The 26,459-nt window shown below is 38.5% G+C and overlaps 1 long non-coding RNA gene across 1 annotated transcript; it reads right to left on the bottom strand.

Moving 5' to 3' along the window:
• Positions 1-7,050: 7,050 nt before the first annotated feature.
• On the bottom strand, positions 7,051-21,604 carry LOC103914269. Its single transcript, XR_663457.1, has 4 exons — positions 21,513-21,604; positions 19,661-19,856; positions 9,198-9,315; positions 7,051-7,862 (listed from the first exon to the last, which is right to left on the bottom strand). It is a non-coding gene; the product is annotated as an uncharacterized LOC103914269 (long non-coding RNA).
• Between the last annotated feature and the right edge of the window lie 4,855 nt (positions 21,605-26,459).

Raw genomic sequence — 26,459 nt, forward strand, 5'->3', positions numbered from 1 at the left:
CAACTCTGAAGTTCTTCCAGTGCTGACTTCACTACTCCCATTGCTTTGTGCAAGACCCACAAAACTAGGTTGATTTCTGTCTGTAGTTACACTACTACAGCCTTCTGGCTCAGACCTTCCTACCGATTTTCCTGTCCTAAACTCTTTGGTCATTTCCTTCATCATCTCTTCACTATTGCGCAAACTGACATCAGAAGAATTTTCCCATCTTAAATTGCACGTGTTATAATTCAGAGGCTTTATTACCAACCCCTCTTCTTGCATACTTCTTCGGGTCATAGTCTCATCCCATAACAGCATCTTCTGAAACTGAGGGACGCCGTCTTTCACTAACCTGGAATCTTTGGGGCCATCCTCCTTTCTAATCAGCACTGGAGAAGACTCACCGGTTTCTCTAGAAGAGGCAGTGGAAGAGACAGGATCACACCACCTGCCAGCTATATCCTCTGCCTGTGCCAAAAGCTCACGTATTTCTTGCAATGCACCAGACCCAAGCAAAAAATCACTTTCTTGACCCTTATTTCTCTTACCACCTACACTTGAAGTTTGTGATCCTCTGTCAACTTCCATTTCATTTTTAACTCCAGCCAAAGAACCGGCAGTCCATCTCTGCGGGCTGCTATTCACATCTTTTGACTCATTTTTAGCTAGCAGATCCTGAACACTTGTTGCAAGAAGCATGGGACCCTCTCTGTCAGAACGGCAGTCAGGTGAAACAGTCTGCAGCTGCTGGTTTGGTTCATCTAGTTTGGAGACAGCTGAACACTCTGCCTCCCGTTGTGTGGAAAGCAGAGCACTTATCTCCAGGCGGTGGCACGACATGCTGCACTGACTCACTGGTTTGTCTCCAAAAGATCTTGAGAAGTGGGGAGAGAGTTCACGGGGTGACAGAATATCAGAGCCAACTTCTAAATTAATTGGTATAGACATATTGAGAGTGGAAGTGTCAGAGTTAAAACTTGTCTGCGTAATTTCAACTGCTGACAGCAATTCACCTACAAAGAAACAGAAGATTCATCAAGTTTGGGGCGCCAGAAAACAGCTGCATCAGTAAAGACTACTATTTCTTGTACTAGACGGCTTGTAAAGGGAGGGAGGAGTTCAAATATTGGAAAACACTTAGGAAACTGTTTTTAGAATGAGAGTTGAACTAAGACTTCCATGAGAATTGTCTACTGAAAGAAATCTCTTAGACCATTTTGGATAAATATAGAATATCAAAGAAACTACAGAACTTGACTTAAATAACTTGCTTTTAAATAAATGTTTAAACTAGATTTTAAATAAATGTTCTTAGATAAATGACATAGTGGTGCTTGAATGTCCAAATGAACACTTGGATTATAAAAGTATCCCTGCAAGAAACAGGAGGGCTGTGGGGCAGTATTTCCAAAACAACCTTTTGGAAAAAGGCAAAGGACACACTACAGATAAGCTTGTTTCCCACTAGTGGCTAGAAAGGTCCAAAAGCAGACAAGATGCACTTTTAGCATTTGGATAGATAACACCTAATTGCTTTAAGGGAAAAAAAAAAAGCCAAACTTAAGTGCAAATGCTGTTCTTAAGCCCATGCTGGCAGGTACACACAACAGTGAAGAACGAGGTCCCAAGTATGCCTGCCAACAGCTATTTTATTTATTTTCACATTTTAATGACATACTACATGGGCATGCCACTGAGGAACTTCTTAACCCTAACTGAATACACTCTGTTCTTCATATAGAAATGACTCAACACTTGTTAAGGTCATAGTGATTTTTATGTTGAGATGGACAGATTTATGAACTGAACTGGTCAGTTATAAAATGCGTATTACTTTTTGTCACACCGAACACACCAAGAAGTCTCAGAAAGAAAGAGAAACCAAGACTAATTTCTCTCACAGGAAGAAAAAGTCTGGTAACATTTCTTTAATCTTCAGATACAAAACATTTCCTTCTTAAGAACTCTTGTAAAAAGAGAAATAAAGAAAGATAAAATGCCACTGCACTGGCTAGAAGATGCCACATAGCCATGACTCCTTAGTGAGAAAGCATGTTTTCAAAGGTTTTAATGCTTACTTTTCCAATGCCAAATATCTCACATTTGAGATGGGAGAAGATCAACTCATATGAATGAAACAGTGCATGACATGAGAAGAAACACAGTGGACGCTACCAGGCCAAGAGCAACCTCACAGGCGAGTCTGAAGGTCTGTGTCCTCCAAGGGTTGCACAACACAAGGTCTTCCTTCCCCATACCTTGCGGCTGCAGAGCAGTCCTCGTCAGCGTGTCAGCAGAGTCCTTCAGTGTTCTAAGCTCTGAAGGGGAAAATTCAACTTCCCTGATCGGTCCTCGGGGTACAAACGGCATCAGTATAGTTCCAGGTGACTGATCAATGCCAAGGTTGCGAAGATATATCTGGCAAAAGAAGAAATAAGTAACACATACGGCACTCCTACAGAATGTCAATGGATTCTGAAGCTGCATGTTTTCTGCATCACCTTAAACGCAAACAACTTGTTTTAAAACATCTTAAGCCTCAGTCACGTTCAACTCGCACTAACAGTTCACCCAAAACGCTAAAGCAGTCACATATGAGACAACATCTCCAGCTTATTCTATTCTTTGGACCATGAGTGACAAGCCTTTTTTCTAGCTAGTATGACTAGGCTTCCATAGCGGGCACCTCACAAGCCACGTGCAGCCCAGCAGAACAACTGACATATCCTGCAATCTATTCCTCATTTATGTTTGGCAGCAATTCAGAAATAAGTTGCAAGAACTGTTCTGGTGGTGATAGCTTGGGCTTGCGCTCACCAACAGTTTTCTCCTGGTGCTTTCCTGACCTTTGCTTCATCACGCGCCAAAGATTGCAACTGTCAGTAGCCCGTTACCACCAAACAAGTGCCCAGCCCTTTCCACAGGATCTGGAAACAATGGAAAAGGTCAGCAAAGAAGAGGCCACGTATCTTGTTCTTGTGACAACAGTCGACTGCTTATAGTCTTTTTACTCAGTGTATGCTCTGTACACTGCATGAGCAAGAAGTCTGATACTTCAGAGGAGATTGGTAAGCTTCGGCCTCACCTGTTTAAAATGACATTTGCCAGCTGGAAGGAGGACACAAGGGTTTGGTTTTAAAACCTTTTTCTCCCCAAATGATTGCTGCACAGAAAACATTATCAAGACTTTGAAATTCAACCTAGGCAGCAGGAAAGTTCCTCACTCTTAAGGACAAGTTCAATATGGACTAGTCTTCAAGGCAAATAGTTGGGAACCCTTTTGTCAAAGCTGGTTAAAAAACACCACGAAAGAGCTTTTGTGATGTTGCTGTAGGGAATAAACCTCTGCTAGCCAAGGGGTAGAATCGCTTTCTGCTGTTGATAGTTTCATGAAGAAACACAGGTAGTCTAATATATAATTGCCCATCTACTCAGTGGCCTAGCATGCAATGAACAGATTTCAGCAGTACCTCAAAAACTCCCTGGCTATGAAAACATTTCTGGATACAACCTACTGCACTAGTTTAAGTCTATAAAACATAGGACACTCAAGGGTACAAATTCTATGTACAATCAAGGCTTAGTTTTACTAGTGCAGCTAAAGCAATAACCCCTTCTTAGTAAAGACAGCATAAAATGCATGTTTTTCCCTTTTCCATAAGTACAGAACAAATACACACAAGCACTATTTGTGTACCACACACACATATAAATTGCTATCCAAGTATAACTTCATTAAACAAAGTAGTTAGTTTACAGAAGCCAAACAAAAATCATACTCAAAACCTAAAACTCTGCGATATACTAGAGAAAAACGTAATGAGGATGAGACCAACTCTCTCTGTGCAACTTCTGGAGATTGTCAGTTCAGACACACACAGCATCACTCCCTGTATTAATATATTTTGAAAGCTGAAGGAGTCTCGTGGAGGTAAGAGACTACCAAAGACTGTCTAGGATCTCCCGAGAAAGTAATATCTTCCCTTTTAACAGAGCATTTAAATTTACATACAGACATTATATGCACACAAAAAAAACCACCACCAAAATTTGCCTTGACTTAATCACCTGTAGGGGCAAGTTAATTTCAACTCATCTATACTATGTCCGAAACTAGCCCACAAAATGAAAAAAATTACCTTGTAGATCTTGGCCAACTCTACTTCCTATGACTTTATTATAAACCTACATATTAATAGCCATATATGTGACCTAATCTCCTTTACCTTGTCAGTGATTTATGAGAACAGAATTCCTCAGAACTGGGGCTGGAGAATATGCCTAATTATAGTCATTTAAAAAAAAAAGGTAACAGACAACCTTTACATCTCATGAATTTCATTTAAAATATCCTCCCTGCAATATTTATATTTGTTTCAATGCGTATTTGCAGAGACAACTCAGAGAAGAGTGCTTCTAAAACACAGTTCCAAAGACCTAATGATTATAGGAGTCATCTTGTGAGAGGAACAACCACTTACTCAGAAGATAATTACATGTTTATCATTAACATAAATCTGCATTTCATTTTCTCTAACACTCAACAGCTATTAGTATAGTTAACATGGCTGCCACAATCTGCCCTCCATTCTCACCAAGCATCCTAAAATGGGGAAGGGAGGAAAGAAGTCTGCATTAGCCAAAGAAGATATAAAGGAGGAAAGGTATGCAGAGGCTTCAAACATCCTTTATGAGCAATATACAAAGAATCAGGAATTTATGCCTTAGATACTGGAACAAAGTGAACAAGCAAAAGGAGTATTTATAGAAAAAAAAGCAATTTGATTTGCCAAGGAGTTCGGTGTTGGTTTTGCTATTATTGCAGATCTGTGGGTGTGTGAAGTTCATCTCTCTTCTGCAGCCTAGCATTTCCTTAGTCAGCAGTTGAGTCTCAACCTCATGTTTGGATAATTATAACCTGATCTTTTGAAAGAATCTGGAAGATCAGAAATGGCTTATCAGTGCTCTGCTAAAAGAGCTATGATCCATTTATTTACAAGTCTTTTATCAAACAATTTCACTTTTTATCACTAACGCTATGTCCTGTTCTTATGTCCTTCATGTTCCGCCACCATCAGCCACCAATCTTTACATTTCTCTTGCATTCTGTTACCATGATTCTATCATCTATACCTGGAAAAAACAACAAAAAAAAAAATCTTTCCCATATCCAACCCTTTCTTTGCCCATATTAAATATTACCTAAAAGTTATTCCTTCCACCTCTGCATTTAAGATAAGTGGAAGTAATATCATGGATGAAATTCACCAGTAGCACAGACCAGCGTAAAACCATTTCATTTAGTCTGTAGTGATGCAGACCCTACCAGAGTCTCCTAGAAGAACAGTGGGGAAAAAAATGGGATAACTCTGAAACCAGAGTTTAAAATTAGAATCAGTTATAAAGGGTCCTTTAAGATTTTTTTAGGCTAACATAAAACACATATTTGCTAGTATTTCTAGAAGAATAACTATCACATGACAGGTTCCCAACATGACTGGATAACAGAAACTCACTATAAGCATGCTAGTGTCTCGTTCCTGTGATACCTTCTGCACTTCTGTCCTACTCACTCTATGAGAGCTGAGTGTACTCTGATCTCTTCATCATCAAAAGGTAAAGAAGAGTTACAAATTTTTGTTAGAAACTAACTTACTGGGATCCTTTCTTCAATATTAAGCTCTTCTTTCACCGGAGTTTCCAAAGAAGTTGCTCCAACAGGGATGAAGTTATCATCTTTTGCACTGGTTAAGTGCCTGGAAAGCACTGAAGAGCACCCTGCGAAGCCCAAGCCCCCCTGGCTACCTTCCCCAGAACTAACAGGAAGATTCAAACTATCTGGGGAAATATCACCGTAATTGTCCACGCTGACATGGCCAGGAGGAGTATCTAGGTTGTGAGACTGTCTATGATTTTCAAGAGCATCATAATTCTTCTGGTCATCAGTTGGAGAGTTTCCATCCTCTCTAAGGAGCTGAGCAACTCCTTCACCGGAAACAAAAACATTTGGGTCTGAACTTTGTCCTGGACTATTACTGTCTGCATCTTCACCACTAGATCCAGAAACAATCTCAGCTGTAAACTTTTGTATCGTGGAGCCTCCTAAACTATTTTCAGACACTCCTAAAACATTACTTTTTTCTTCTAGAGGCTGCACTGCCTCTGTTGAGTTTGCTGGCGGAATAATTTCAACCCAGGATGCATTCCCACTGGAAATATTTACTGCGTTGTCAGACTGAGATCTAGTAAGAGGGTGGACAAGCAGTAAGTTTTTATTATGAAAACACAAACTTCCCAGGGAACCTGTCTCTCTAGAAGAAGCAGCAACATAATCTTTGGGGTTTCTACCACTTTTTTGTATTGACCAAATATTGTTTGAAGAACTGGCAATTGCACTGTAGGCTTTCCTTCTAGGAGAAACTCCACCTGGGTCACATGAAGTCACTGCATCAGACACCTCCTCTGGCTGGCTCACGTTCCACGCCCCTACCTTCTCCATGAAACTAAGCGTTGGGAGAGACTGAATTCTTCCAGTGTGGGGATATTTCAATTTTAAGGACTCAAAATGTTCATTGTTTTCTTTCTGAGCACATTGGAGTGAATGTTGCTTCTCAACAGATACAGGTGTACTGGTAGATGAGTTCCCTGAAGTTTCTTCATTTAAGCACGAAGGAGAGGCCTGAATATCTGATTTGTTCACAAGGACACCAAGTTCTTCTGCCTTAACATTTTTCTTTAGAAGTATCCCTGGAGTAGACTGATAGCTTGGATGAGCTAAGTGTACAGAGAATGAGCCATCACCTACAAGATTAAAGGAAGGGGAAATGCCTGTAACTTTATGTCCCCTTTCTATGGAAAAATCTGAAATAGTTAATTCACTCCTGCTTACTCCAGGTTCTACTTCCACTGGGGCATCCTCACTGCTTGAAGAAGGAGCTTCCATGTCAGTCACAACTCGTCGTTTCGGTGCACAATCACTGGTGCTTGTCACAGTAGCGATAAACTCTTTCTCAAATCTCACTGCAGGAGACAGTTGTTTCTGCTGATAATCTAGAAAAGCTCCCTGGAGTTCCTCAGCAACAGCCACAAACTTCAAGCTTTCAGAGCCATTTAAATCCACTCCATGTTCCTTCAACATTCCTTCACCTGTTTCAGAAGTCTTTGCAGAAAAAACATCTTGCGCATCTGAATTTTTACAATTGTCTTTCTTCAAATCATCAGATAAATTCTTAGACAAATCAAGCTCAGGAACCTTTTCTTTTTCCAGCTTCTCCAGCTGCCTCATGGACCCTTCTGACTCACTCTCAGCCATTTTTACCTTTTCTTTTTGCATTTCTGTTTCCCTTTTCTCCGAATTCTTAGTTAGTGCTGTTTTACAAGAGGAGTTTTCTGAAGATGAGAACTCATCATGCCTCAGTAAACCTTTTTCTTTCTCTGAAAGCTTGAAAACAGTAACTGGTACGTTGCTGTCGCGGGAGAAAAGTTTGTCTTTTACAGACGTACCACAGCTCTGCTTTGTAAGAGAAGCTTCCATTTGGCTCAGTCTATTTGCCTCGGTTAGCATCAGCTTTGAAGTGGAGTTTGCTAAGCTGTCACTTGTTTGGGGAATCAATGCCTTCTCATTAGTATCGTTTTTACAGTCTTCATTTGCCTCCTTGTTCGCAAGTAGTTGTCCAGAAAAAGAGGTTTGCTGAGACAAAAAACCGCTACAACTGGCATCACAAGGTTCCACATGTCTGAAAGGCAGAGGATGCTGGGACAAAGCAAAGCAGTCACTGGGTGCATCAGAGGGAGATTCTGCCTGTGTCAGTGACACAGCTTCACGGATGTGCGAAGGCTTCGAATGCTCCTCAGACGCACCAGAAACATCAGGGACTCCTCTATAAGAGGCAAGAAAAGTAAGTGAATTTCTGATCGTATTTTTTATTTCAACTTCTATATTCTCTGCTTTAATATAAGAGGCAAAAGCAGAACTTCGCTCAAACAAATAACTGGGGTTTAGCAACATACACATAAATACATCCCCTAAACAGGCCAAAATGTGAAGAAATGTAAAGAAAGTCCAAACAACATCAAAAAGTCCTACTGCCCTATAAATAAAGGTTTGAAAATAATACTAGTTTCTACTTAGTATGTCAATATTTTTCAACCCATTTAGGACTGAAGTATTTTTTACTAACAGGATGTTTATTAGTTAAATAAAATATAAGAGTTGCTTACACACATACATAAAAAAACCCACCACACACAAATTTAACATAAATCACCTACTTCAGTTTCATTATATGAATTATTTCTTTAAAGGATATAAAATAAGCCAGGTCTCAGAGGAACGTAAGCAACAAATTCCTATAAACTTCTAATATTTTTATTGTGGATTTTGAATTAATAGGTTTTTTATATGAAAATGATCATCAAACCCCAATTAATATTACTCCATGCAAGCAGATCACCAGCTCTGGTGGAACTAAGTTCTGATCCACAAAATGAAGTCACAGTGTATGACATTAGGAAACAAATCTGTCTCCTGTCACATCAAAAAAAGTACAAGGAAGCCTAAACACCAGTGACACTGTAAATATGCGTGTTTATATGCACACTGCCTTTTTTCCTCTTTTTAATAAAGGGCAGAGGATTTCTTGCCTTCTTTGCACAAAAGGAGGCATTTGTCACACCTTGAAATGAAGGCTTGGACAAAGACTTTTACTGAAATAGCTATTTCTTTATGTATTCATACTTTATATAAAAACGTGTATTTTAAATTACACGTAATATATATTACTCCAGTATATACAAACCACAATATTATGACATGTATATGTCTGCATGCATTTACTAGATACTAGTTGTATCTGATTTTTGTCTCCAAAATTTCATGAAGTTTATTTCAGAGTCTAAGAAAGCTAAAAAGATGTCTGAGAGGGTGGAGTTCCTCATTTTCCCGTCTTCATCAGGTACATTAAGGATGACAAGTTCAGAAGAGGCTTGTTGTGGTTTTCCCTTGTTCAAACTCTTTTGAAGGCAAAATAAAAAGATGAGTAGAACTCTGACAATGCCTTCTCTCTATACAAAACAAACAAAGAGTAAACCACACCTTCGTCTTATTTCTGTGACCATAAAACTGTAATTATTTGATTATCAAGTGTAGGACAATTCATGGCCCCTCAGGAAAAAAGGGTTGCATTCTGTCATGACACCAGGTAACTTTATCCTACCTTAGGGGAATAAAATCCATTTCTGATTGCTGGAGAAGCATCTCATCTGAAAATCTTTGGCCTCGTGTTGAATACATCAGCAGCGGAAGACAGGGAGAGAATTGACTGTCCTGAATATCTGTTAAAAATAACAATAACACAGTAATAAAAGCTTGCCAGGCAATCCCTCTTTAAACTGCTCTACCAACTAATACAGCCTTAAAAATTCAAAAACATGCCAACTGCAGTGAAAATGATGTAATCCCATCATTTAAATCCTCTGCTGAAGCATGTTCCCTCATGTATTAAATTCAGCTTTCTTATCACGTATCAAATTCAGCTTTCTTCTCATCAATCTCAGAATGCTACATGACACTGACATCTCTAACTTACCCTCTTATCCTTAAACTTCTTTTTGTGCACATCCCTACCCTTTTCCACTCACTAGTCAGCACCTCCCCTCGTGACTTCCATGCAGCCTGTACCGTTGGAGAACGTCCACAGGGCTTCTACCCAGATCACCATTTACTCCTTTAAAAACCAAGAATCCCCACTGATGCCTTTCCCAATCTCCATTTTTCCATAGATTTTACTTATAGCAAAAGCTGCATTTTTTTTTTTTAGGGCCTCAAGATGCAAGTAATAATAAAGCTTAGTCATCACAATTATACTAGTGCCACTGTCTACTACTGTAGCAATAAATTTTCGTTTCTATCATATATTTCTTTGTTCTTTGAGGTAGTTGGCACTTCTTTTTTCAGTTGACTGCTTACAAACAGAAATGTTTTATACCATAAGAATAAAAACAACTATAAGCTGGTATCTGATAACTGTAAATGACTACACGTACACGTTTTGATGGATGCAAAAAGATTACTTCCAATACTTTGATAAGTAAGGTTTTTTTTTAAAAGCAAAAAAGCTATTTGTCTTCAAGAGTATGACTTTCAGAACCAGAATTCACATTCATTTAATTTAGGTTCATTAGTTTTCAACCATCTCAGACAAGCTGTACTCTGTATCACTTACAAAAGCATAATCACGTCAGATAAGATAACCATTACATACAAAGAATTGAGTTTACATTACGTCAGCTTTATCCTGAGGCTTTCCACAGCCCGTATTACATCACCAGATGAGTGATATCCAACCACAAGATGACCTTTCTGATTCATTTTTAATTTAATACTTCCAATTAACTTTTTTTTTAAACTACTTTAGAACTCTATGTAGTGAGAGGATAATTATATGGATAGAAATAATTCTACATCACACAGCAAAGCTGGCTCAAAATTTGGATGCCCCCTAGTCCAACCCCACCAGCAGCTAGAAAAATAATAATATGATTGCTATACAAAGATTCCCTTCTATCTCAGCAGCTGTCTCCACCACATGGCCAGCCTAATGTCTCCTAGAGGAAGCCAAATTTATGCTTTAGCATCTGTAGTACAGATGGCACAAACATGCTACAGCAATTTAAGTGGGGAGTTTTTGTTTTTCTAGCACCCAGTACCTCTTTAAAGCTAAACTCTCCCCATTACTTTATTAGATAAATGCATTGCACTAGTCACCACTCCATTTCACTTTCATCTTAATTATTTGCAATACCAATCATGAATGAAAAGTAAAAAAAGCCACCTGCTTTTTTGGAAGTTTATAGGAAAGGAAATGATATGTATCTTCAAAAAATAGGTATGAATAGCTACTCCTGAGCAACTTGACAAGAGGAGACATTCAGAAGAGGCTCCAATGTAGACTGGTAAGCACCTGTGCAAAGCTGGATGAAAAAATAATTTTAACACACATGGAAGTGTAAAAAAAGTAGAGGAGAAAATGGCAGCAGCATCAGCATAGAGGGAGCAGGAGCCAAGGAAATAAGGAACAAGGTCAGGAACGTCTCATTTATAATATAACAGCGCCTCAGGGTCTGTTATATTATAGGGCACAATCAAGACTGTGATCTAATGTAATGTACCAGACTGATTGGTACTTATGTGATTTTAATCACAATTTGAATCATGGTTTAAAATCATGGAACAGGAGACTGATCCAATGCACTGTAATCTCCTTGACATTTATTTAAAGTGTACTTTACAGAAAACAAAGAGGTTTGTTTTCAGTGGCTGATACTGACTTAGAACCAAATACAGCTTGCACATTAGATTCCTTGTTCCCGACCACTAACTGGGAATAGACAGTATTTACAATGCATTTACTCAAACATTTATTCTGTTTAATGTACATCTACTCAAACAATTTTTTGTTGTTATACTTGAAAGTACTGAGTAGCTTAACCATAGTTAGCTTGGATACAGAATTGCATTAAAGGTGCAAAAACATGTATTTTAAAAAATATTAGTTTAGATTCCAACTTGATTATCTTAGCTGCGTTAGATGTCCTTTTTTTCCTCCCAAATCTTGTTTTACATTTAAAATTATATTAGACTTGTCATCTCACATCATGATACACTTCATGTTTTCAGAACTGGCATCTCATTTGTATTCATACAATAGAAGAGAAAAATAAGCTTTCCAGATTTACAGCTTAACTTCTTCACTTTGAATGAAAATGTGCTTCCAAGCTAAACTGAAAATCAGGAGTGATTAAAGAAAAAGCTTTTCCACACAATAAAGGCTGGATGTGCTGTCTTTGTAAATGAAGAAACAAAAAAGACTGAGGGAGGGAACCAAAAATAATTGAAAAAAAAAGCTGTCAAATGCTGTCAAAAATAGATCTTGCCAAACAATTCTAATGCATCTACACATGTATAGATAAAATAAATGTGCATATACACATATATACACACACACACACAATATGTAAGTCACAACATTTGGCTTGTAAATTAATGCTTTAAAGATATATTAAATCAATACAAATGTTGAGTGGTACTTAAATTTTTGTTAAGAAAGTCAACCCAGCACTCAAACAGATGAAAAATGATTTAGCGTTCTCCAAGCAGGATTATAAACAGGAACTCCTCGCTGCATGGGTATGTACCTAGTCAGTCCCTTCAAGAGCTGTTCTTGCCCGTGCTCTGTTTGAAACTTCAGAAATCCCTAAGCTCTTACAGAGCAGGCACACAGATGAGGCAGCTATTTGCCAAGCAGTAAATATCTCGCTGCACAGACCATTGATGCAGGGCAGTCTGGGTCACCTGGCATCACAGCATGGCAAAGGATACAAGTTTTAGTGTAACTGAAGTCCAGCCACACGTTGGTGGGAACAAAGCACCCCAGCAAATCTAAGAGAGGGAAGGACTACCTTAGGAAGCAACAACCCAGATGAGGACTTGGGTCATGACGAACAAACCACCGACAGGAGGCCAGTGCAATACTGTATCCAAAACAGCAAGGAAATTTTTCATATATATAAAAAGAAGAATAGTGAATAAGTAGTAACAAGGACTATTCTTTCCAACCTTTTACTGAAACTACAATGAAATGGTATTTGCAGATTCTGATGACCGTAACTCCATATTTATAAATATCACAGAGGGATCAGAGAAAACATCTAAAAGATTGAAGAAACATGCCTTATCACAAGAGCCTCCTGGAACTAAATCTGTTTAGTATAATCAAAGAGAAGATTAAGGGTGACTTGATTACATTTGTATGTACATATGCAAGAACAGAAATTTGATCAAGAGCATTTCAGTTCAGATAATATATAACAAGAATCCAACGTGAAACACTGAAGCTGTGCAGACCTAGGTGACAAATAAGACACTTCTGAGTGCATCGACACGATACAACAACATAGCTGGCTTTCTACAAAATGTGCAAGGTCATTTAGATAGATCACTAATGGCTTCAACAGTTATTTGAACAGCACAAGTAAGTTTTGCTTCAATTCTCTCTCTTCCCTCCCCCCTCAGCCTCTTACATGTAGTCCTGAACAAGAGCCCCCGAGTTCTCCGTCTCCACTTGAAGCAGTAAGACCACACGTCAGCAAGAAGGGACAGACCCAATCTCTCCACCCCAGCCCAGAGACGTGTTTCTCCCTCCTTTTTTGCACAGGCAAGAGAACTCTGATCCAGCTGACATGTAACCATCTCTATTTCCAACCCTACCATTACATTTCAGTCTGAACACAAGCTGATCCGATTGCACCAATCCACACGGTGGGTTTAGCAGAAAGGATGCAGCAGGAACGAGTATGCAGGACAAGGAAAAGCCAGACTCTTCCTTTTCAGCAGCAGACTTCAGCTGACTAAATATACTGCAAAACTGTACCCTCAGACTAGCCGCCATTTCAGGCAGCCTTGCTCCCCTGACTTCTCCAGAGAGCGTTCTGGTTTTGCCATGTAGCAGAAATCTGCCTTAGGCTGACAGTACCCTACCTTCCCCAGAGGTTTCCAGTCAGAGGAACTGTGGTGGTGTTCGCTGACTTGAAGCGGCAGATGACTGACAAGGCCAGGAAAGAAGAGTGAGGGGGAAAAAAGGGAACAGAAAAGAAAAAAAAAAAAAGAGGGAAGAGAATAGTCGAGATTCACTGCAGCCACATCCTCGGTGGAAACCCTCTCTTCCAGCTTGCCCCCTGCAGCAACCTGCAGAGATGACCTGTAAAAGCATCCTTACAGAGTTCAACAGATGACATTTAACTGGGGCTACAAAACTGATTTTTTTTATATACATAAAATATAACTCCAGCCATGTCACATGTTCTACCTCCTCCAGCTTTTTCGAACGTTTTCCAATCTTACAGCACATGAACTCTAATGCTTTCAGTGACTTATTTTCTTCAGGAGGCAGAAAGATCATCACTATCATATTTTGGGTGCTTACGATGATTTAGGGGCTCATTACGCTCAGACATAACCTAGGTTTTGCAGGCAGGGAAGCAGGTGCTCGATGCTTAAAGCAGCAAGTGACGTCAGTACAACACCCTTCGAGCATCTTGTGTCAAAACAGTAATTCTTCCTGCTGTCGCTCTGAAGGTCAAAAGCTTCCTCACAGTTGAATTCACTGAACAAGCAAAGCTGGGCATGCTACTTTATCCTACAGCCTGCTGACAATTCTGAATACTAGAGTCAAATTGCCATTTGTGGAAGACAAAAAAGTAAGGCAAAACAAAAACAAAACCTTCGTGGCTTTGTCAATCTGTTCCACAATGTAGCAGAAGCAATTGCAATACAACCGTCATTGTGATTTCCCCCCTCCCTAAATGAAATTCAAAACACTTTTTGAAGAGAAGGAGGAATAAATTAGTATTATAGCTTATGTTTCTCCCTTCCTCCCATATCTGGAAATTTAAGTGCATACACAAAAAGGCTGTAGCTACTGGCACACTCGCTAGAGAGCAACAAATAAAATACCAGCAGTATACAGAATTCTTACATCTTTGTAGCATATTAAAAAGGCTTATGCTTTCTCTTTAATTCCAGCTGCATTTAAAAAGCAAACTTTGACAAATATCAGGAAATTTTTCTTGACGAAATGGATTTGAGTTCTGCAAACCGCAATAATGTGGACAAAATGCTATAAAATGTACTAAATACAACAATCCTATACAGAGGATATAGGCAAAGACAAAGCATGCCTAACCTACCGTGCCCTTCCACTTTTTCATACCCGTCTTAAATTTGAATTTCCTACATGGCAAAACAAAAAAGACAGGGTTTTATTCAATATTAACCAACTCTAGCCAGACAGCAACTCACTGTGATGCACACATGGCTTTTAATTACAAAGCTGTCTGTAGGCCCAGAGATGAGATAGCCAAGAGTGCTTTTTATTTCATAAAGGAGAAAACCTCTTCAAGAACATCTCAGAAGTAGTTCCAAATCCACAGCAGCCAGCAATTAATTCAGCCATACCAAGCTTGTCTGTCTGTGTTGTTACGCTAGAATAGAACCTCGCTTCATCTTCCTAACACCTTGTCCTAAAAAAAAATAAATAAATAAAGGCTTAGGGCAGCAAGGGACAGGGCTTAGTGTTCAGCGTACACTAAAAGCAACGTATTAACTCTGCATTGGCAAACGTTTGGGATTTCCAGTAAGTTACCTGAAGTTTCTAAGAAACCAAAAAACATGCTGGTCTTTCCTTTAATGCTTTTGTATCGCACACAGGATTTTAAAAGTTCCTTCAGCAGATGCACTACCTCTACCAAAGCTAACCTCGTGCCAGATTCTGCCTTTACAGATAGAAGTCATCTTCTGTCTTGTTTTTCTTCATGGAAACCCATGTATATTCACCCCCATAAAGTTAACAGAGAACCATTTACAAGAGAATCCCTGAACAAGTAAAACAAGAGGTTCAAGCAGAGAAGCAGCAATTTTTTGAACCAGATAATCCAGGTTACCAAAACCGAATGCAATCTTTGAAGAAAGCGTAACAGGAGACACAAGGGATAGTTGCAGCCATCAGTGCGAGACCTACAGCGGAAGGCATTGAGCCTCGGGCATCGGAGGGGTTCGGTATGAACGAGAACCTCTGGATCCAGATCCACCAGAGAGATGTTTTCTCTCCCTTTACAGGCTCCTTCACAAAGGCTGGATCAAAGCATTATCAAAATAACCACAAAAAAACTGATGAAAATGAGCAAGAGCTGCACATTGTAATAACAGCCGAACTCATAAAGCCCTCAGGAGTTGCCATGAATGTCTACCAGGCTATTCCCAAGGCAATTTCAACTCCATCCCCTTAAGCAGTTGTTTAACTTCAGAACAAACAAAAACCCAAAAAGCAACCTACATACAAGTAAGATTACACAAGCAGGTACGGGAATGGCAAACTGCAAGTTGAACTTGCAGGTAACTGGAAGCGATGCAGGTTTATTTTAAAATATCACAAGCAATCATGTTATTTGCCTATAATAATTTTGTTTGTTCGTGAAAAAACGTAGCCTTGAACTAAAGGCTAAATAACTTAAAGCTAAAAGCAGCTTTAGAAGCACCTTGATTCAGCAGTTTCAGTTACATCCTGGAAAAGTGAGTCACAGATATAATAACCTAATGGGCGGGGTAACACTTGATTTTGCAGAGTGATCCTCTAAGGGATATCAATGCAAAAAGAAACACTTTGGGCTTAGTAACGGCATTGTTAAGTTATGCATTTCTAAGGAAGTATATGCATAAAAGGAGTCTAGGTGGGGTATCATAAAAGTAAAAAAGTAAAAAAGAAAGAAAAAGTGTTATCAGCAGGTAAGAAGTTAACAAGAGACATAACAGTAAGTTACAGTATAAATTAACAACTCAATTGGAGTTGAGACAGAGATAACTTTGAAAGTCAAAAGTTAACACAGTGCACGATCAAATTTGAAGTTAGAACTAGCATTTAAGAGTTGGGGGGGGGATAAATAGAAATCTATGTCTAAATGCAACAACTGCTAATTTAAGAGTGGAACCAATGGATACCAATCATGTCTGGAGCTCTGGTGACAGTTGTTTAGCATAGTAACTTGGATGCGTAAGAAAGCAGAAATGCAATAAATGGAAATAACGCAACTAAAGTAAGGCAAGCAAGGAAAATGTTCTAGCTTGGGTAACTAAAACAGCCATCAGTAACCGTCCTGGCTAATTTTGTCTTCCACAGATAGCATGGAAGAGAAAGTAAACCACTTCAGCCGTATGAGTATTGTTAACTATACATTGCTTAGTTCTGCTTTTGCTGGTTTTGGTTTCATTAAATGTGCACATACAAAAAGGGAAAGATATAATTCCTTCCAGATTTATTGCCATAGCTGAAGCTTGAAGTTAAAAAACAAGAGGAAAATATGAGCAAATAAAGGTAATGGAGAAAAATGGATCTGATAAAAGTTGGCTTTATTGCCAAGAGAAACAAGTTTATCTTGTTGGGGACAGATGTGTTTCCTATGATTAATAGCAATGAGTGGAAAAAAGTGAGCGTCTCTGTTTCCACCATTTTGAGGATTATTAGAAATGATTACAAAGAATCAGTAACATGGTTTGAGTCTTAAGATGCAGAGAATAATGCTGCGTTATAAAGAGAAGTTTTCTTTTTCAAAAGATGTACTACTAACAGTGGACTAAAAATTATACCACCAGAATTGACCAGAATACTCTGACTCCACATGGATTAAAATTAATGTAACCAAGAACGGATAAAGGAGAAATATCAAATCTTGGAACTTCTCAAACCAATCTTTAACTAAACCCTGATGATTAGATGTGAAAGGAAGCAATAGAAACACTTAGCTTTTCTAAAGTAGAGATGCTAGAACCGGAAAATATTACTGGCAGTAATATAAATTGCACCCAAATGCAAATGGTAGCAAAAAGGAATACTCATAGAATATTAAACACTATAAGTAGTGGTTTATTGACACAAAAATATAAACAATCTGAACAGTCATTGGGGGGGAGGGCAGGGCAGAGAGAAAACAAAAAACAAAAAAACCCACGCAAAACAGTGTCTAGATTGGTGTAAATTCCAGGCATGGAACAGAATACAACCATGTCGTTAGGAGAAATAAAAACCATGATATTTTATGTCAAAAATAAAAATGACTGCCAAATAATAGATGCACAAACCCCACTAGCATTACCAAAAATAATCTATCAGTCACTTTGATACCTAAAGTGAGAGCTTGATGCATCACTAATGGTGTATTAATAGAGCTAAAAACGTGTTATGAAAAATGGAGTTATAACAAATTCATCTGTCCTGCGTGAATACAGCCTGAAGAATGCTGTACTTCAACGCAGCGACAACTCCCTGCATGCAAGTACCAATTAGCAGTTAACGTTTCTCTCACCTATGACACTGGAAACAGCTGCACGCACGTTCTTTCCCAGTATCCAGCCTGGTGGGGGATCACGTCAGAAAACTGAACCCCATGCGGAAAAAAACAGTAACGTCCTTCCTGTATATATCAAGGACGAAACATATACAGCATCCACCCATATCACGCATTAGCTAATCAGAATTATATAACGTGGAAGAGTGCTACACTGGGATTACATGGCTGGAACAAACTTATTGGTGAATCACAATAAATAGAACAAGCAGCTAAAGTACGAGGAAACACCAAGTCAGAAAACTCCATATTATGTTAGAGAACCAACAGCTATTACAATTAAGTGATGCAGAAACCCTGACTATTCACCACTGGTGTATTATGCTTAAAGGATGCTCACAGCTGTATTACAATTAGGTCTTTAACACCCCACAGGTTTTTCTGTATTTCAAATTGCATTGTTAATGATAACACCTGTAAGACACCAATACACTGCACACAGGTTTTCACATCTTAGCACTATGATTAACAATACTGACGATAGCACACCAATTGAAAAAGCATTCTGAAGCCCAGATGACCAATATATTGGAAAGAATCAATATCCATACTAATGCGGTACATTCCAATATGGGTATTGTCCAAACCCAGAGAGAAACGTAAGGACTTGTAACAAAGACATTAATGTTGATATGAATGAAGTAAGAATGTGCGTGTAAACTTGTGTTTAAGCATCAGAAGAGAGGACTCATTAGCAGAAGGTCCTGTGCTCTGACAACGGGAGGATGACAACAAGGTTGCTGCATTTCACATACACAGCTCCTGTTTCTGTTAGCCCAACAGGACAGCAGACTACAGCAAAGCACCATCCCAGGACTTGATAGCTAGCACACGTAGGCCGACGTGTTACAGGCAAGCTAGACCACTTGGGAAAAAAAACCAAAAAGAGTTGGTGCTTGTGAGTGCAACACTGAAGGTGGGTGAACATCAACTTACTCTGACATTTTGTAAATAATTACCACCTTCCCCTTCGACGTAGTCTTTGTTATGCTGACTTCCTACATAAGCAAATCCCTTTATCTGGATAGCTTGAGTTAAATCTTGCAGTAGTACAGTACTTCTAGCTATAATTCCTCAGTTTTTCCTCTTATCTGAAAAGGAATACATATACTGAATAATTAAAGAGCAGTAACGCTTATAAGATACCTTTTTAAAGGGCTACTGAAAACCTTTTAAAACTGAATTTGGAGATTACTTTGTCTATAAAGAAATCCTTTAAGAAGCAGTGAAACATAGCAGTACACAATACTTTGAACGTATGAGAAAGGGGTGCAAGCATGCACACTCTTATCAAACAGGTTTTCATGTTATCAATACCATTATATCTACTTTACTATTATATCTACTATTTTGAAATTAACAAAGATTTTTGACTAACAAATTAACACACATTTTAAGGACACAGAGAAGTATCACCTCACCTAGAGAGAACCCCAAATATTTCTAACTTTACTCAGGTTTACTATTAATTCTAAAGGAAAACAAGACTACAGTTTTACCTGAGACCAAAGATAATCGCTTTACCTGTTGAAAGTTCCAGGGAAGGTACACAAGCCCTCTATCTCGTTTTGAAGATGGGCTTTGACAATAAAATTATACAGAACGTATTTTGTAAACACCAGTTCTCACTAAAAGAAGTCAAATCCAGGTTAGGGACTGATTTAAAAGGAAAAGTAAAATCCTAATTGTTTAGCAGTTAAACAAAAGGCAACTTTGAACATACCCAGCAGTAAGCCATGTGCTGTATCTCCAGGAGACTGCCTTCTAGACACTTCTGCTGAAGGCAACACTCCTTCCTCCAGCGTAGGGAACTCCGTCAGGTCATTTCTATCACACGTCAGGCCAAGCTTCGTCTCTGAGGCAGCAGTTAAATGGCTGGCATCCACTTCTGCTGGAAGCTGATACCATGACTCAATTCTCTAAGAATAGGTGGGGAGAAAAAAGTGCTCAAGCATCAAGGAAGTTTTATAAGGCATATTTCCAAAGGAAATAGACCAAGTTGTGAAACAATGGAATTATTGCTCCTAAATTGTATTTCCTACACAAATACTCAGTTTTTAATGTAAAAGAATTATGATGCGCTATGAACTGCAGAAGTCCACAGTCAGTTCTCACTACTTCCTAAGTTGTCATCGCTCACTATCTGACCACCAGCCTTCCATCACTCGTCTGAAATGGAGCTCCATCTCCAAATCCTGCCACTGCAGAAGACTTTTTCCAAACCAGAATGAAATCTCTCACTTGGAAAGAAAAAACTTGGTAAGGACAAATGCTTTAGTAGGATGTTGGGCCAATACAGTTCCTGACTGTACTACTTTACTACCGCGTAAAGTAGTACTGCGTAGTAAAGATGGTTTGCATCGTACAACTGGGGAGTAACAAGCAGAACAGTTTCTGATTTGCCTTTAAAGAAAGTTTCTAGTTACAGAAATCCTGAGTTCACACAAATAATGCCTGCGAATCCTAGCCAATTCTTTGGTATATTTTAAGAAAAAGACTTTCAGTTCATGTTCAAATGGAAAGGAGCATCTTTAGTTCCAGTAATTCATTAAAGAATTTGCATTGGGATTACTGGGGAAGCAATTAAACAGATAAATTTTAATTATAGAAAAGGCACAGACCAGTCTTCAGTGCAGAGAATTAGGAATATCAATCATTTATAAGGCAAACTGTTATCAGCAGCATGTATAACTTATGATTACATATATGTTAATATAAGAAAGAAATAGCAAGAAATAGCAAGAAAGTGTCCCAGTGAATTGGTAGAAGTACAGTACTATCCCTACTTAATAGCTGCAAGCTCTTGTACCTTTTGAAACACTACTAAGGTATTAAAAGCTACTTTTCACATCAGAATTTTGCTATATGAGCTATAATTTTTGCACAAGATTCTTATAATCATTTGGAAATAAAATTTGTGATCAACTCAGTCTTTTCAAAACACCTGCGATCTCATGCAATTCTCAGAGTAATTAAATATTTGGCAGATAGAACTATTACGACTGTATCACGATGTGAGTACAGTTTCCTTAATCACATATGGAACACGTCATTAAAACTCAGGTCTAAAAGTAGTCAGATTCCACATGCACTGAAGCGCGGCTCTGTGCTAACATGTAAATTGGCTATTTTGAGGTAGACAGATCTGACAATTTAAGAGGCAGTAGCAGGACCAGGATTATAGCAAATTACAAACTGAATACAGATCAAAGATACTGTTGCAAAGAAGAAAACATTACACTGGAAAATATACTAGGTTTATAACCAGAAAACAGAAAGGGAGGGGAAAGGGGGGAAAATAAAAAAAAAAAAAACCCAACCAATCACTAACTACTTGGGATTCAGTTTTGAATGATATGTCAAAAAGTTTTGTAGCGCTTGGATCAAGACTAGACTAGATGACTTCTCAGAGTTCACAACAGCCCTATTCTTCTGTAGTTCCAAGATACAGAAACACAGACCTTTACAGGGCGAGTACAGTGAAGGTCTAAATTATACAGATAAAGCACTTCATATTATTTTCAATCATATAATTAACCTTCAACCACAACCAAAACAAAGCACAGTACAAATACCGAATTAATGGCGGTTTTCTGACATATTGCTTCTCCTAGGGAGATCCCACTGGTAACTGATGCCTGCGTTTCGCTACTGCTGCGGCTTAAGGATTCCTCCTTCCAGCCACGACGTGGTGGAGTTGTTGCAATAGGCTAAAAGAAATAATACGTGTTTTTAAAACAGAAAATAATTTCTTGGTATTTCAACATATGTATATATTTAAGTAACAGACAATGAAATATATAAAATACTTAAGCCATCCCCAACACCGAAAGTTAGGCAACTACCTCAATGTACTTAGGCAGTGACGTAAATTCCATCCAGAGTCCCAAAACTTAACTAAAAGGGGCAGGTTCATTTGCCACTTTAGATCCCAAATAACAGTGAGCATGATTTTCTGCACATTAGCAGAAATTTCTGAGGGCCACAAATTTATTTCTCATTTCCAACCCATGTACATGCAGCTCTGAGTAAATCACAAAATACCAAAAAGACTCATCACCTTGATCAAAGGCAGGTTCTGGCATTTGTCCTGTCTGGTTTATTAACAGTGGTTGTTAGGTTTTTTAATAGCAATTGTTTTATTTATTTTTTGTATCTATTTATTATTTTATTAAAACCAGAAGGTTTTTACTTGTACCAATGTTGTAAACTAAATTTTAAAAGCCATCTTATATATATATCTTAAAGCAAGTCCAGGTTGATTTCTATATTATAATTTAGCAATACCTGACATACTTTGAGGGCATGAATTGAAGTTAAATTGGACTTCTGCCTAGAAAAGCAGCTGTAACATTTTTTTCCCCACGAGGTAACAGAGAAAGCTGTTCTGCAGTCAGAATGAAATTTCTCTCCTATAACATCCCATGCCTGAGGTCACAGTGACTGTAATAGCTTTCCCCAGACAACACAGACAGCCAGGTTCAAACACAGTGGTATATAATTGTGAAAAAAGACATTTCTGGAACACCAAGATTCAGCCCAAACAAAAATGTTCCAGGAAAGTAGTTATCGGCTTAAAAAAAAACCTGGAGACTAGCACTGGAGAATATCAGGTAATATTATTAATGCAGGAATTTAACACGAAGCCTCAACCAGAAGGAGTTACAGCTCCCCCACCTCTTTAATTCCCCTCCCTGCCCTCATCCTCTTCCTCATGTCAACTCTAGTTCCAATTTAACTCGCTAGTAATATTTCTTTAAAAAGCCAAGCTACCCTTGGAGCTATTTTTTAGTGACCAAGCCAGCAAATGGCGGGATCTGAAGAACACTGCTGTGAGCGCAAGCAGGGGCAGGATGAAGCTCCCCGCCACCTACTCCTGTACCGTGAATTATGTATCTACTGTCTGGTGGTATCTGGCTGCCATGAGAATTACAGCGACCCATAATGTGGGCAAGCAACGTGCGAAGGGCAGGAGTAAAAGGTCACAGACTAAGAAAAGGAGAGAGTCAGTGAGAAAGAAGCAAATGATTTCCCAGAAGCCTGCCTTCTACATGAATAATTATAATAATGTTGGATATGTGCCTTCTGTTAGGAAGTCCTCCAGTGACAATTGTCTTTTTTTTTTTTAATAGATTTTCTGAGAAATTGGTCTAATATTCATTTGGAAATTTCCATTCAGTAGTACATATCTACCTTGATACCATTCGCAACCTTTATCAGAAAAAAAGCAAGCCATTAGAGTTTTCACAAAGACATGAATTACATTCTAAGAGGAGAGATCAGACACAAGCTTAGAGAAAAGTCCAGAACACAGACCTGTTCCAATGTAAAAGAAACACGTAAATTTCAGCATTTAAGATTGTTTTCTTTCAATGTGAATACTGCCTACTAGATTAGCTAAATTGACACCTGAATTCTGTTTCATTCTTCTTATGCACAAAAAAGCTGGAAAGGATGTGAATAAAAGCTTAAGATTTTTTTTTAATTTATTACAAGGCTGCTAGTCCATCTTGGAACTTAAGAAAAGCAAGTCCACTCTTGACTATTTATGGCACCTCAGTTGATTGTGGTTCTTATATGAAACATAACAACATCTTCAACCCATCTACAAAAACATAAGTTATAGCCATCACAAATGAATATTTATCCACCTCTTATGTTCTAAAAAGCCACTAATTCTGCCATGGAGACGGTGGATTTACAAATTACAGAGATAAGCTGAGAAAGACCCCTTCAATGTTGACTCACCTGTCCAAGAGACACCTGAAATAATCACCATCCAGTGGCTCAGTTGCCACCTACAGAGAGAGAGAGTTTGGGTCTTCCCTCTAATTCCCAATTACCAGGCATCCACGCTTCCAGGGAATAGCTTGTTTTCACCCTTATTAAGTCTGAGAACATGCGGAGCTGAAGACAGCCTGAACTCCTCTTGCCTTTAAAGCGCATTTGGTCAGGGGACTGCCAAGACCCGCTGGCAGAGCGCCGCACGGACTCCAGTTAGCTTCAGCCCCAATTCTGCCCGTGAACAACAGGTAACCCTTAAACTCCTCCTCCCTGGAAACTGCAGCCCACCTCACTTGTAAGATGGGGTTCCAACTGAAGATTTTTCCTTTTACCCCTTAAACGCCCAGTTTTTCCTTTAAAATAAGACACTTGCTCAAATGTCCGACTGCAAACTAAATATCATCCTTGGGGCAACACCTCTGCATTTTTCAGGCACAGTTACAAAAACCTCAACTCTACATCGTAATCTCACAAATTTTAGCTTTTGGAAGGACAACAGTTTCTAGAATTTCAGTACCATATGCCATCTTAACTTCTTCCAAAAAATAGCATCACTGAAATAAAAACATGACGTAGCTTTCTATACAGGTCAGCACTGTAAAGTAAATTACTTGGAATGGCAAGGATATTTTTGTCCAAGTTTAAAAAAGCGATAGCATGCAAAAGGAAGATGTTTATTACTGATTGTTTGTAAATCACACCTATGAAACCAGGACTCAACCAGGCAGAAGCTACTCTTCCAAATTAATTCCCTGCACAAAGTAAGTCTGTTTGGGCTTTGTATCAGTACTAAAGATAACAATTGTAGCCTGTATGCATATATTCAATCCCTATTGCATTCCCCTGGTTCCTTTTGTTCATACTAATCAAGTCATTAAAAGAAGCAGCACTGAAGTGTATGTGACAATAGCTCTGAAGGCAAAGCATTCCAGTAGCTCTTTGGTAATTTAATTAAGGCCTATTATTGAAAATTTGGTTTTACAATATGCATCTTCAGAAAAGGGCACTTTTATTAATCCAACTGGAAATTAATAGCTTTAGGTACTGGAAATTAGTAGCGTTAGGTAAGAGACCCATACTGCGATTAGAAAAACTAATTCCAAAAAAAAAAGGTACTGATTTTATTTAGATATGCTGAGCATAGCTAATTAAGTGGTTGTTCTAGAGGATATTAGAACAGATGAGTAATGACAGCATTCAAGATGCACACAATGAACAAAAGACTAAACAACCGAACTATGCAGGTTATTCTTCATTCTGCCCTTTAAAATGATCTTCTTTAGCCTATGGTGAGCAATTCCTCTCAAAATCATTTAGTTACTCATATACCTGTCAGCCACTTAAATTAAAATCCTTTTTCTATGCTGCAGCAGTTGCATCGTAGAATTCCCTCACTCTACCCACAAGCATGCCAGAGGAACCACTTCACATGAAGAGAATTCTTCAGTTCCCAAAGCCTACTGATAAACTTGCTTTCAGGGAAAAAAAAAAAAAGTTGACTGGCAACCTAAAGAAAATGTGACCAAGACAATAATTTCATTAAACCTTATAGCTGAACTTTGAATTTGAGCCTTTTTCCATACAACTCCAATGCACCTGAAGTGACATATTCTTTGTCACAACACTCAAGAAAAATAACATGAAAAACATCATCTGAACAGGTTTCTTCTACCTATAGCTTCATATCTTAATCTTTTACCAAAATATTTTATTATAGAATGGAAAAAAAAGCACAATTCACTATCAACTGAAGTCAGCAAGAATCTTCCCTGGAAAAAGGATTTAACTTGAACAAGTCTTGGGCAAATGGGGATAAAATGAGAGTGTAGAAGGATAAAGTACAACTGAGCTTCCACTTTGTGGAAATTTCTTTCCCAGAAGTATTTCCTCCTCCAAAATGCTCCCTTAGCACTTACAGCTTTCAAAACCCATTCATGTCACATTAGAATTTGGAATAGGTTTGACCGGTCTTATTGTGGGAAAACAGAGCCAGAGGTGTATCATATGCAGATCTCTCAAGAAGAAATTGCTGGAGAAATGCTAATGAGTTATGATGCAATTACTACAAATAGCAATATTCTAGAAGATTCAGAGTACAATTATATCCAGCGCTACCAAAGTCTCAAATACTCAGTCACCCAGAAGAGCAGGAAGGAATCCAAGTAGTATTACTATTGCTAAGAGTACTGACATAGCGCCTTCCATGCAAAGACCCAAAAATGTTTCATGAACACTGATTCACAGCACTACTTTTGAATGTACCTGATAAATATTTATCCTCCTTTTACTAGGCACAGAGAACTTAGTGTACAACAATATGGCAAATCAGCGGCAGAGCTGATTCCCCGAGTAGTCTGATCTGACCACAATGCTGCAAACATCTCTTACTTGATGCTCTAGAATTTCAACTGTCTTTGCCTGTAGGTTAGGAGAGAATGTCAAAAAGAAGAACACCTACAGCACCACAAGCCAAGGAGATTAGAGCATGAATGTGAACGTGAAATAACATATGAAATAAGTGTTTGTATCACAATTAGATAATATGATACCCTTTACCTATTTTAATATTTCATGTAAGTAGCCGCTGCCATTGTCACAGTGATGCTATAGCACCATGAACACAAGAAGTGGTCTGCACAGTGGCAGAACTGTAGAGAAAAGATATTTACAGAGCCAATTCCTGTTAAAACATAATTCAAATGATTTTGCAGCCTGCACCTGCCTGATCTAAACAAGAA

The sequence above is a fragment of the Pygoscelis adeliae genome, unplaced genomic scaffold (genome assembly GCF_000699105.1).
Source record: "Pygoscelis adeliae isolate BGI_AS28 unplaced genomic scaffold, ASM69910v1 Scaffold273, whole genome shotgun sequence".
Classification (NCBI taxonomy): domain Eukaryota; kingdom Metazoa; phylum Chordata; class Aves; order Sphenisciformes; family Spheniscidae; genus Pygoscelis; species Pygoscelis adeliae.